This window comes from Pinus tabuliformis, chromosome 7, assembly GCF_031772625.1.
Source record: "Pinus tabuliformis cultivar Carrire ecotype Pingquan chromosome 7, CPIR1, whole genome shotgun sequence".
Lineage (NCBI taxonomy): Eukaryota > Viridiplantae > Streptophyta > Pinopsida > Pinales > Pinaceae > Pinus > Pinus tabuliformis.
The window spans coordinates 706,508,475-706,516,620 of NC_142293.1; the positions used below are offsets into that span (position 1 = coordinate 706,508,475).

Below are 8,146 nucleotides of genomic sequence, written 5' to 3' on the forward strand. Positions count from 1 at the left end.
TTGTAGTTTGCTTATACAAATGATTCTGTCTTTGCAAATTTCAGTTTTGCTAGATAAATTGGTATTATGTCGAGAAAGAAAAGGTGCACCTTGCATTGAAATTGAGTATCTGAGAGCTAATTTTTCTATATTGTGCTGGAATGAGCAAAATAATGCTTAAATTGTTGGTGATGTTTATAACAGGAAATACAACATCTCTAGCACTCTACATATCCCCTATGTAAGTATATGGCACCCTTTGCTACCAGTGCTATAGTTTCTTTTCTTTGTTTTTTCTTGTGGCAGGCTGCTTCCTTTTTGAATGTTTACTTTATTTCTGAGTGAAATTCTATGCAGTTTTGATTGATCTGACAGGCCTGATACTGAAATTCTGAATTGCAGGTCAACATTCTGGAGAATATACAAGTTCAAGTCAACAAAAGAGTACTTTGGCCTTCCTTAGGTGTTCACCCTATTCAATTGCTGTGTTGGGTTGCTCTATGGGAGCCCCTTCGTCAAACCCCACGGTACAATGATCCTCACAATCAACAGTGCAGGCTTTGTTCTAGAAACATTTTATCTCACGCCTTTCTAACTTTCGCTCTACCAAAGAGGAAGGTATAAATTTTTTTTAGCACACATTCTTTGTTTCCTAAAATTTAGGTCTTTGGAAATTGCAAAAATGTATTATAAATGTAAGTCCGAACTCTAGCCTGAATTTTAATGTTTGGAATAGATTTGCAAATAATCTCACCCTTGTTTTATACTTCCCCTTTAAAGATCATTAATGGGGAACTGAAATTATATGTATGTATTGTGTGGAAGATTCTTGTTTATTATCTTATGAATCTGGTGAGAACGATACGGGCTAGCAGACATTCAAAATGATTTTATTTATTTTTTTAAAATAATTTTTTATATTGTCTCTAGAGAGACAATAGTTTGAATTATGGACATTTATTTTTTTTTAAATAATTTTTTATATTGTCTCTAGAGAGACAATAGTTTGAATGATGGACATTTATTTTTTTAAAATAATTTTTTATATTGTCTCTAGAGAGACAATAGTTTGAATTATGGACATTTATTTTTTTTAAATAATTTTTTATATTGTCTCTAGAGAGACAATAGTTTGAATTATGGACATTTATTTATTTTTAAATAATTTTTTATATTGTCTCTAGAGAGACAATAGTTTGAATGATGGACATTTATTTCTTTTAAATAATTTTTTATATTGTCTCTAGAGAGACAATAGTTTGAATTATGGACATTTATTTTTTTTAAATAATTTTTTATATTGTCTCTAGAGAGACAATAGTTTGAATTATGGACATTTATTTTTTTAAAATAATTTTTTATAGTCTCTAGAGAGACAATAGTTTGAATTATGGACATTTATTTTTTTTAAATAATTTTTTATATTGTCTCCAGAGAGACAATAGTTTGAATTATGGAATTGTCTCTAAAAATACAAAAATGTAATTGTCTCTAAAGAGACACAAATGAAATTGTCTCTAGAGAGACAAATCAAATTGTCTTTATAGAGACAATAATAATATGTGTTCTATATTGTCTTTATAGACACAAATTTTTGAGACATTATATTTTGAGACATCCACTTAGAGACAATATTTGAGTTTCTTTTTGTCTTAAGTTAAGACAATTGACTCAAATATTGTCTTAAAACCCCCCTACATGTAGTAGTGATGCAAGGGGATCAACGATGGTCCTACATGTAGTAGTGATGCAACGGGATCAACGATGGTTATGCAGTGTACAATAAACAATTAATTGAGATCCGATTATGGACTTCTACACCCGTTGGGGGCCATGTGAAAAGTAATTGCAAAGCCAACGTATACATTGTAAACTATGTTCCATTAAATATAAAAAGTCAAGCGAGATAGATGCGCCAGTAAACATTATTCAATCACTGTTATGTGTTACATATTATTATCTTTACTACTTATTTACATATTTCCGTAAATTGTTTGTTTGTGGTGTTACATTGTTGCTCTTTGAATGCTTAAATGTAAAGTATTATATTGAAAATCCTCAACATAAAGGATATTGACTCTCTGTGTGTAAATATTAATTAAAATTATTACGTGAGTAGGTGAAAAAGTGTAATTTTTATTTATTTAATTTCTTGCACCAAATTTTCATATGTAAATTTATATTATTATTTAAATTCTTACATCAAATTCTCTTTTAGATTATTACCCTTTAAAAAATCCAAAACATAAAATTTACGCACTTTCAAAGTTAGGTGAAATATATCTAATTACTGTAAAAATTTTCAAGTTAAAATATCATCCTCGCTTTGCTGTGCTTTGAATGCTTAAATGTAAAGTATTATAAAGAAAATCGGAAACATAAAAGGATTTCTAATTACTGTGAAAATTTTCAAGTTAAAAAACCATCCTCGCTTTGTTGTTCTTTGAATGCTTAAATGTAATGTAGTATAATGAAAATCGGGAAAATAAAGGCTTCTTTGAAAGCTTAAATGTAAAGTATTATAATAAAAATCGGGAACATAAAGGATATTGACTCTTTATATGTACATACTAATTTAAATTATTATATAGGTAAGTGGAAAAAGTGTAATTTTTATTCATGTAAGATTTTGTAAAACATAAAATTTACACACTTTCAGAGTTACATGAAATATATCTAATTACTATGAAAATTTTCAAGTTAAAAAACGATCCTCGCTTTGCTGCTCTTTGAATGTTTACATTATTATATTGAAAATCTGGAACATAAAGGATATTGACTCTTTGTGTGTACATACTAATTTAAACTTATATTATTATTATTTAATTTCTTATACCAAGTTTTCATATGTAAACTTATATTATTATTTAATTTATTACATCAAATTCTCTTTTAGAAAATAGTTATTTTATCTTTATTTAGGAATATCATGAATGCATTTTATATTACTCTGGTCCTCTTGTAAAAGACTCGCTCAGATGATATTATGACCACAGTTGCAGAATTATGCAGAATGGAATCCTCCTTTTCATACGGAACTCAACCTATAAATTCAAGTCAATCAAATGTTTTTTCCCATTGGATTGCTTCAATCAATTGATGGCTTGCTGAATTAGAGTCTATGGAATTCCTCTATTCCTCACAAAATATTAACATGGAAAAATAATTGTTTTTCCCTTGCTGTGGAAGAAGAATTTGAAGTACAAACCAATTTAGAACTCAAAAATTCACAAAATCGAATCTTTTCGAAGTAAAAAAATGTGTTAAAAGCAAATGATTTTCCAGTTCGAAACACCCTTTTTCAATCTAAAGCGTTGCATGTGGGGAAACCATGCATCCCATGCGAAGAAACAATTAATATATGAAGATCTCGTCGACGTGACAAAGGGAGTAGGGTTCTATAACTTATTTACTCTTATTTTAACATTTTTCCGTGTTTATTATACTTGGGTGTATCAATTTTTCAGTTTTTGTGTCTAAGTTAGGGTTCTATAACATGTCTACTTCTGTCTATATTTTTCCAATGTTTATTATATTTTTTGTGGGTTTGTTTTCGACAGTTCTTTAAGAACATTTGCAAATCAATATATATTCATGTTTCAATGATATCGAACTGGAATCCGAATTTATATATACAGAGAGAGATCGTAATCATGGTGAACACACACTTATATTATTTCAAGCTGTAGAAAACATGTTTTACACACCCACACTGCTGGATCTAGCGAAAAAGAGAGGGAGAGATACATCCAAAGTTTTATAGTATTCACATACACATCTTGTCAAATAAAGCAACAGAGAGTCGTTATTGTTTATGACCAGAATCGCTCCCATAAACTCATAGGATCTGGATCATCTAGAGCAGGCAGAATTGGAAGATCTTGACAGTCTAGCAGTGACACGTTGTCAGAATTGGAACATCCTCCTGTAATCATGAGGGTCAGGAGATTGGCATGTTGCAGATTAATGTTAGCCAGCTCGGCTTGTGTAGAAGCCAACTGCGATTGCAGGTCTGCAATATTTTTCTTGAGATCGTTGATTACGCCCACACAGCCATGCACGGGATCTCGAAATCGTTGTCGTGCTTCGTACACCAGGCTGCTTACTGCATCACCTCTCTGTTCTTCTGGGAGAGCCTGTGACGTATTATTACGTTAGGTCACATTTACACTTAACACAATTCAGTGAAATATATATATAGAGAGAGAGGAACAATCCAAGTAATAACAATATTTGTACACCATATAATACAAACCTCTAATATATATAGGTACAATCCAAAAAATAACATATTTATACAACATAAAATACAAACCTCTAATAATTTGACAACATTGCCATTTCCGAATACCCTATGTACAAACAAAAACTTCTGAAGATCGTTATGCGGGAAATAAGGCGCAAGCACGCATTTCTCTGAACATTTCTTTCTGTGGAACTTGCAGCCAGCGCAAGGAGATGTTGACCACTTCTTTGCTTTCGAGTCAATGAAGTCGTTCATCTGCAAAACAATTAATCCACGCATTTCTCAGCATTGTTTTTTTTTCTTTGTCTGCGCAATGTTACAAAGACTCATCAGAAGTGCTTACCTTTCCGTTACAGTAGGGTGGAATATAGAGAAAAATAGAAGAAAATTTGTGGTCGACTTTGACACAAAACTGCGAGGAACGTTCTGGTTATATAGCCAAGTGAAAAGAGTCGCTGAGGTAAGCACAATGAGCTGGAGCGAGGAAGAATTGGCTGCACTTAGACCTGAGAAAGAATTGTTTGACATGACAAGCTGTGGCAACTCAACCATCCAACCCATTCAGTAAAATATAGAATCAGATGTCAACAATGATATCAACTATATAAATTCTAAAATCAACCATAAATAAATTATTTGAATCAAACAATCACCTTTATATTATTATTTAAATTATAGAATCAACCATAAATTATTTAAATTATAAAATCAATTGTATGTTGCGAAGGGCAAGGCTATGTGCATAACGCAAGAAGGAACCTTAAATAAATTATCTAATTTATAAAATCAACTTTATAGTTTATATGGTCACGTGTCACGTTTAAAACGAAAGATATTATTTATATTAAATTAACATTAACATTATTTCTTTGTTTTTATTATTCATATCATAATGGTCTATTTTTGGTTTCTTTGACTGGGATAAAAGTGATGCGATGATATTGTTATTTTAGCATTATAATATTGTTTTATTAGAAACTATTTTATTAAAAATAATACAGTTTTTTATTGTACTATTTTTCTAAAAATAAATTAAATTAAATATTCATTTTATTAATTGTAAGATAACATGTTCTTTCTATGAATGCTCAATAATTATTCTATTTTATTAAGAGGATGTGAAATTTTATTATTTTACTTTATTTAAAATAGTTATATAGTTTTATTTTTAAATTATTTATAGAGAGAAAAAATATATATGTAATTAATAATTATAAATATATAGTTATTGATTCATTTATTGTAAAATAAAGATTTTTTTTTAATTAAATTTTTTTTTAATTAAAAATATGTATTTTTTATTTTTTATTATTTTTGTGATTTATATTGATTTTTTGAAATTGACTTATTATTTGGCTGTTGATGCTTTGAACTCTCCAATATGGTTCATGCTCAAGATTAAGATGAAAAAATTGATCTATCTAAATGGTCAATAAAAATGATTATAATCAAAATAACAATGATTTAAGTCAATATTTAATAAATAATCCAGTAAATAAAAAAAAAAAAAAAAAAAAAAAAAAAAAATACTTGAAAGGTTAAGGAAACTAATTGTCAGAAAGAAAAAAAATTAATAAACAAAAAATAGATAAATAAAATTAAAATATGTTAAAAGAATAATTAAAAATAAGTTACCATCATTTAAGAAAATCATTAAAGTCCCATATTCATTTAATTTATAATAGTATATTATAAGAGTGATCCAAGAAAAATAGTATCAATAGAGAATGGTACCACATGAATATCTCTCTCTCTATATATATAAGGAAAGGAAAAACCTAAAGAGGAGAGGGCACGAACCCAACCTTTACTCAATTTCCAACCATCATTCCTGTTGAGATTTTTCGTTTGTTTCTCAATTTCAATGGTGGCTCTCAACTTCTTATGGTGGAAATTATTAACCCTCCTAATGACCATAAAATCCTCAATGCATATATGGTGCTTCATTTTCTCTACATATTTAGCAATAACTAAGAATCAAGAACAAATGTGCTTAATGTCTACTGCATGCTCTTGAATCCTCATATTAATGGAGCGACTTGTTTCCCCAATGTAAGGAATCCCGCAGGAGGAAGGGATTGAGTAAACCCCTTTAATGTCCTTAGGGTTCACAAGGTCCTTGATAGATGGAAGGGAGTTTCTAACCCTAATAAGGGGTTTGAAAGTAGCATAGAAATTATTCTTTCTAAGAATATGAGAAATCTTATGAGTGGTCCCATAGGTTAACAGAAGTTAAGCCCCTAATGTAAGGAATCCCGCAGGAGCAAGGGATTGAGTAAACCCCTTTAATGTCCTTAGGGTTCACAAGGTCCTTAATAGATGGAAGGGAGTTGCTAACCGTAATAAGGGGTTTGAAAGTAGCATAGACATTATTCTTTCTAAGAATATGAGCAATCTTATTAGTGGTCCCATAGATTAACGAAAGTTGGACATTGAAATTTTTTTCATCCTAAGCTATTTTAATCCTTGGGTCCCATGGATGAACAGAAGTTGAACATTAAGAATTTGTTCATCCCGAGCTATTTTAATCCTTGGACCCTTACTAGATTTTTCAAAAACTACAAGACCTTGATGTTTATTATTTTATTTTTATCTTTTTATTTTAATTTTTATTCGGTATTTAATTTTTGTTTTAAATTTTCCAAAAAAATATTATGATTAAAATTTTTAAATTATTAAAAATAAGGATAATATTAAAAATATTCTTACTTTCAAATTTAAGGATAAGTTTTGAGATGATAAGGAGCTAGAGTGGAAAAGTAAGACAAGTTATTCTAAGGAGATGATCAACCTCACTCTTGCTAAAGATCATTATCTTTCTACCCCGACTAGTGCTTACAAGAAAATAAATATTGCTAGGATAAGAACTAATTATCATGAGCTCCTAAGTGAAATTGGGTATTGGTATATTCCCAAAACACTTTGTGATTAAAGAATTTCTCTCCTTTGGGGCCCACTCTTACTCACATCCGTTCTCATTTCTAAAACATTTTCCACACTACCAACGTTCTTGACTTGTTAAGTAACGTTTCTTTCCCTTCTTTTTTATCATAGAAATATTATATTGAAATGTATCAATTAAAATAATATTGGTATTAGTGGAAGTTAAGCATCATCATCATTATCATCATAAATGATTTTGAAATGAGATCTTAATATTCTTTTTCCCAAAAAAAAAGATTAAAAAATATATTTAATGTCTTATTAAAACTTTATGTATTAAATCTTTACATTATGATGTTTGATTCTTTATACAATTTTTTTAAACATTAACAAACGCTTTTTTTGAAAAACAACGTAAATTTATATTCAAGATTTTAATTAAATATTGCTAATATAAAATTTGTTAATCTGCTATTAGTATTAATATTATCAATTATTAGTTTAATTTGGGTGGTTGGGTGGAATAGATATTATCTTTCCCACCCAAATTCAAGTCTCATAATTTGACATGTTTACATTCTAGAATAGAGTAATTATGTTTCCCTCTTAAGTGAGTCTATTTTGTGGATTGGCCTAGTACAAGCAACCTCTCTCTTTCCTTCGAGTTGAGAGGGAGGTTTTCTTTCTTCCCCATGGTACTCAACACCCAAAAATTTAAGTCAACTAGGGTTATATTGGGTGCTTGGGTGGAATGGTTGTTACCTTCGCCATGAGTGTCAAATCCCCTCTAATGACATTATAAGCTATATTGCCTTGATAAATATTGTTGTAATAAATTTGCACGTATGAATATTGTTATGTTGACTTCTAATATTGTGAACTCTTAAGTGACTATATTTTGGTTGGCCTAAAACCATCAATCTCTTTCTAGCATTAAGGCTGAGAGGGGGGTTAATTTATTTCCTTAAAAAAAAGAAGGAAAAACAACTAAAAATATTAATATTAACATTATTTTAACTTCTCAAAATTTATTTTTTT

At 29.3% G+C, this 8,146-nt stretch overlaps 1 pseudogene; it reads right to left on the reverse strand.

The window, feature by feature from the left end:
* Window positions 1-3,791: 3,791 nt before the first annotated feature.
* Window positions 3,792-4,504, reverse strand: LOC149249466 (LOB domain-containing protein 1 pseudogene; annotated as a pseudogene).
* Window positions 4,505-8,146: the final 3,642 nt, after the last annotated feature.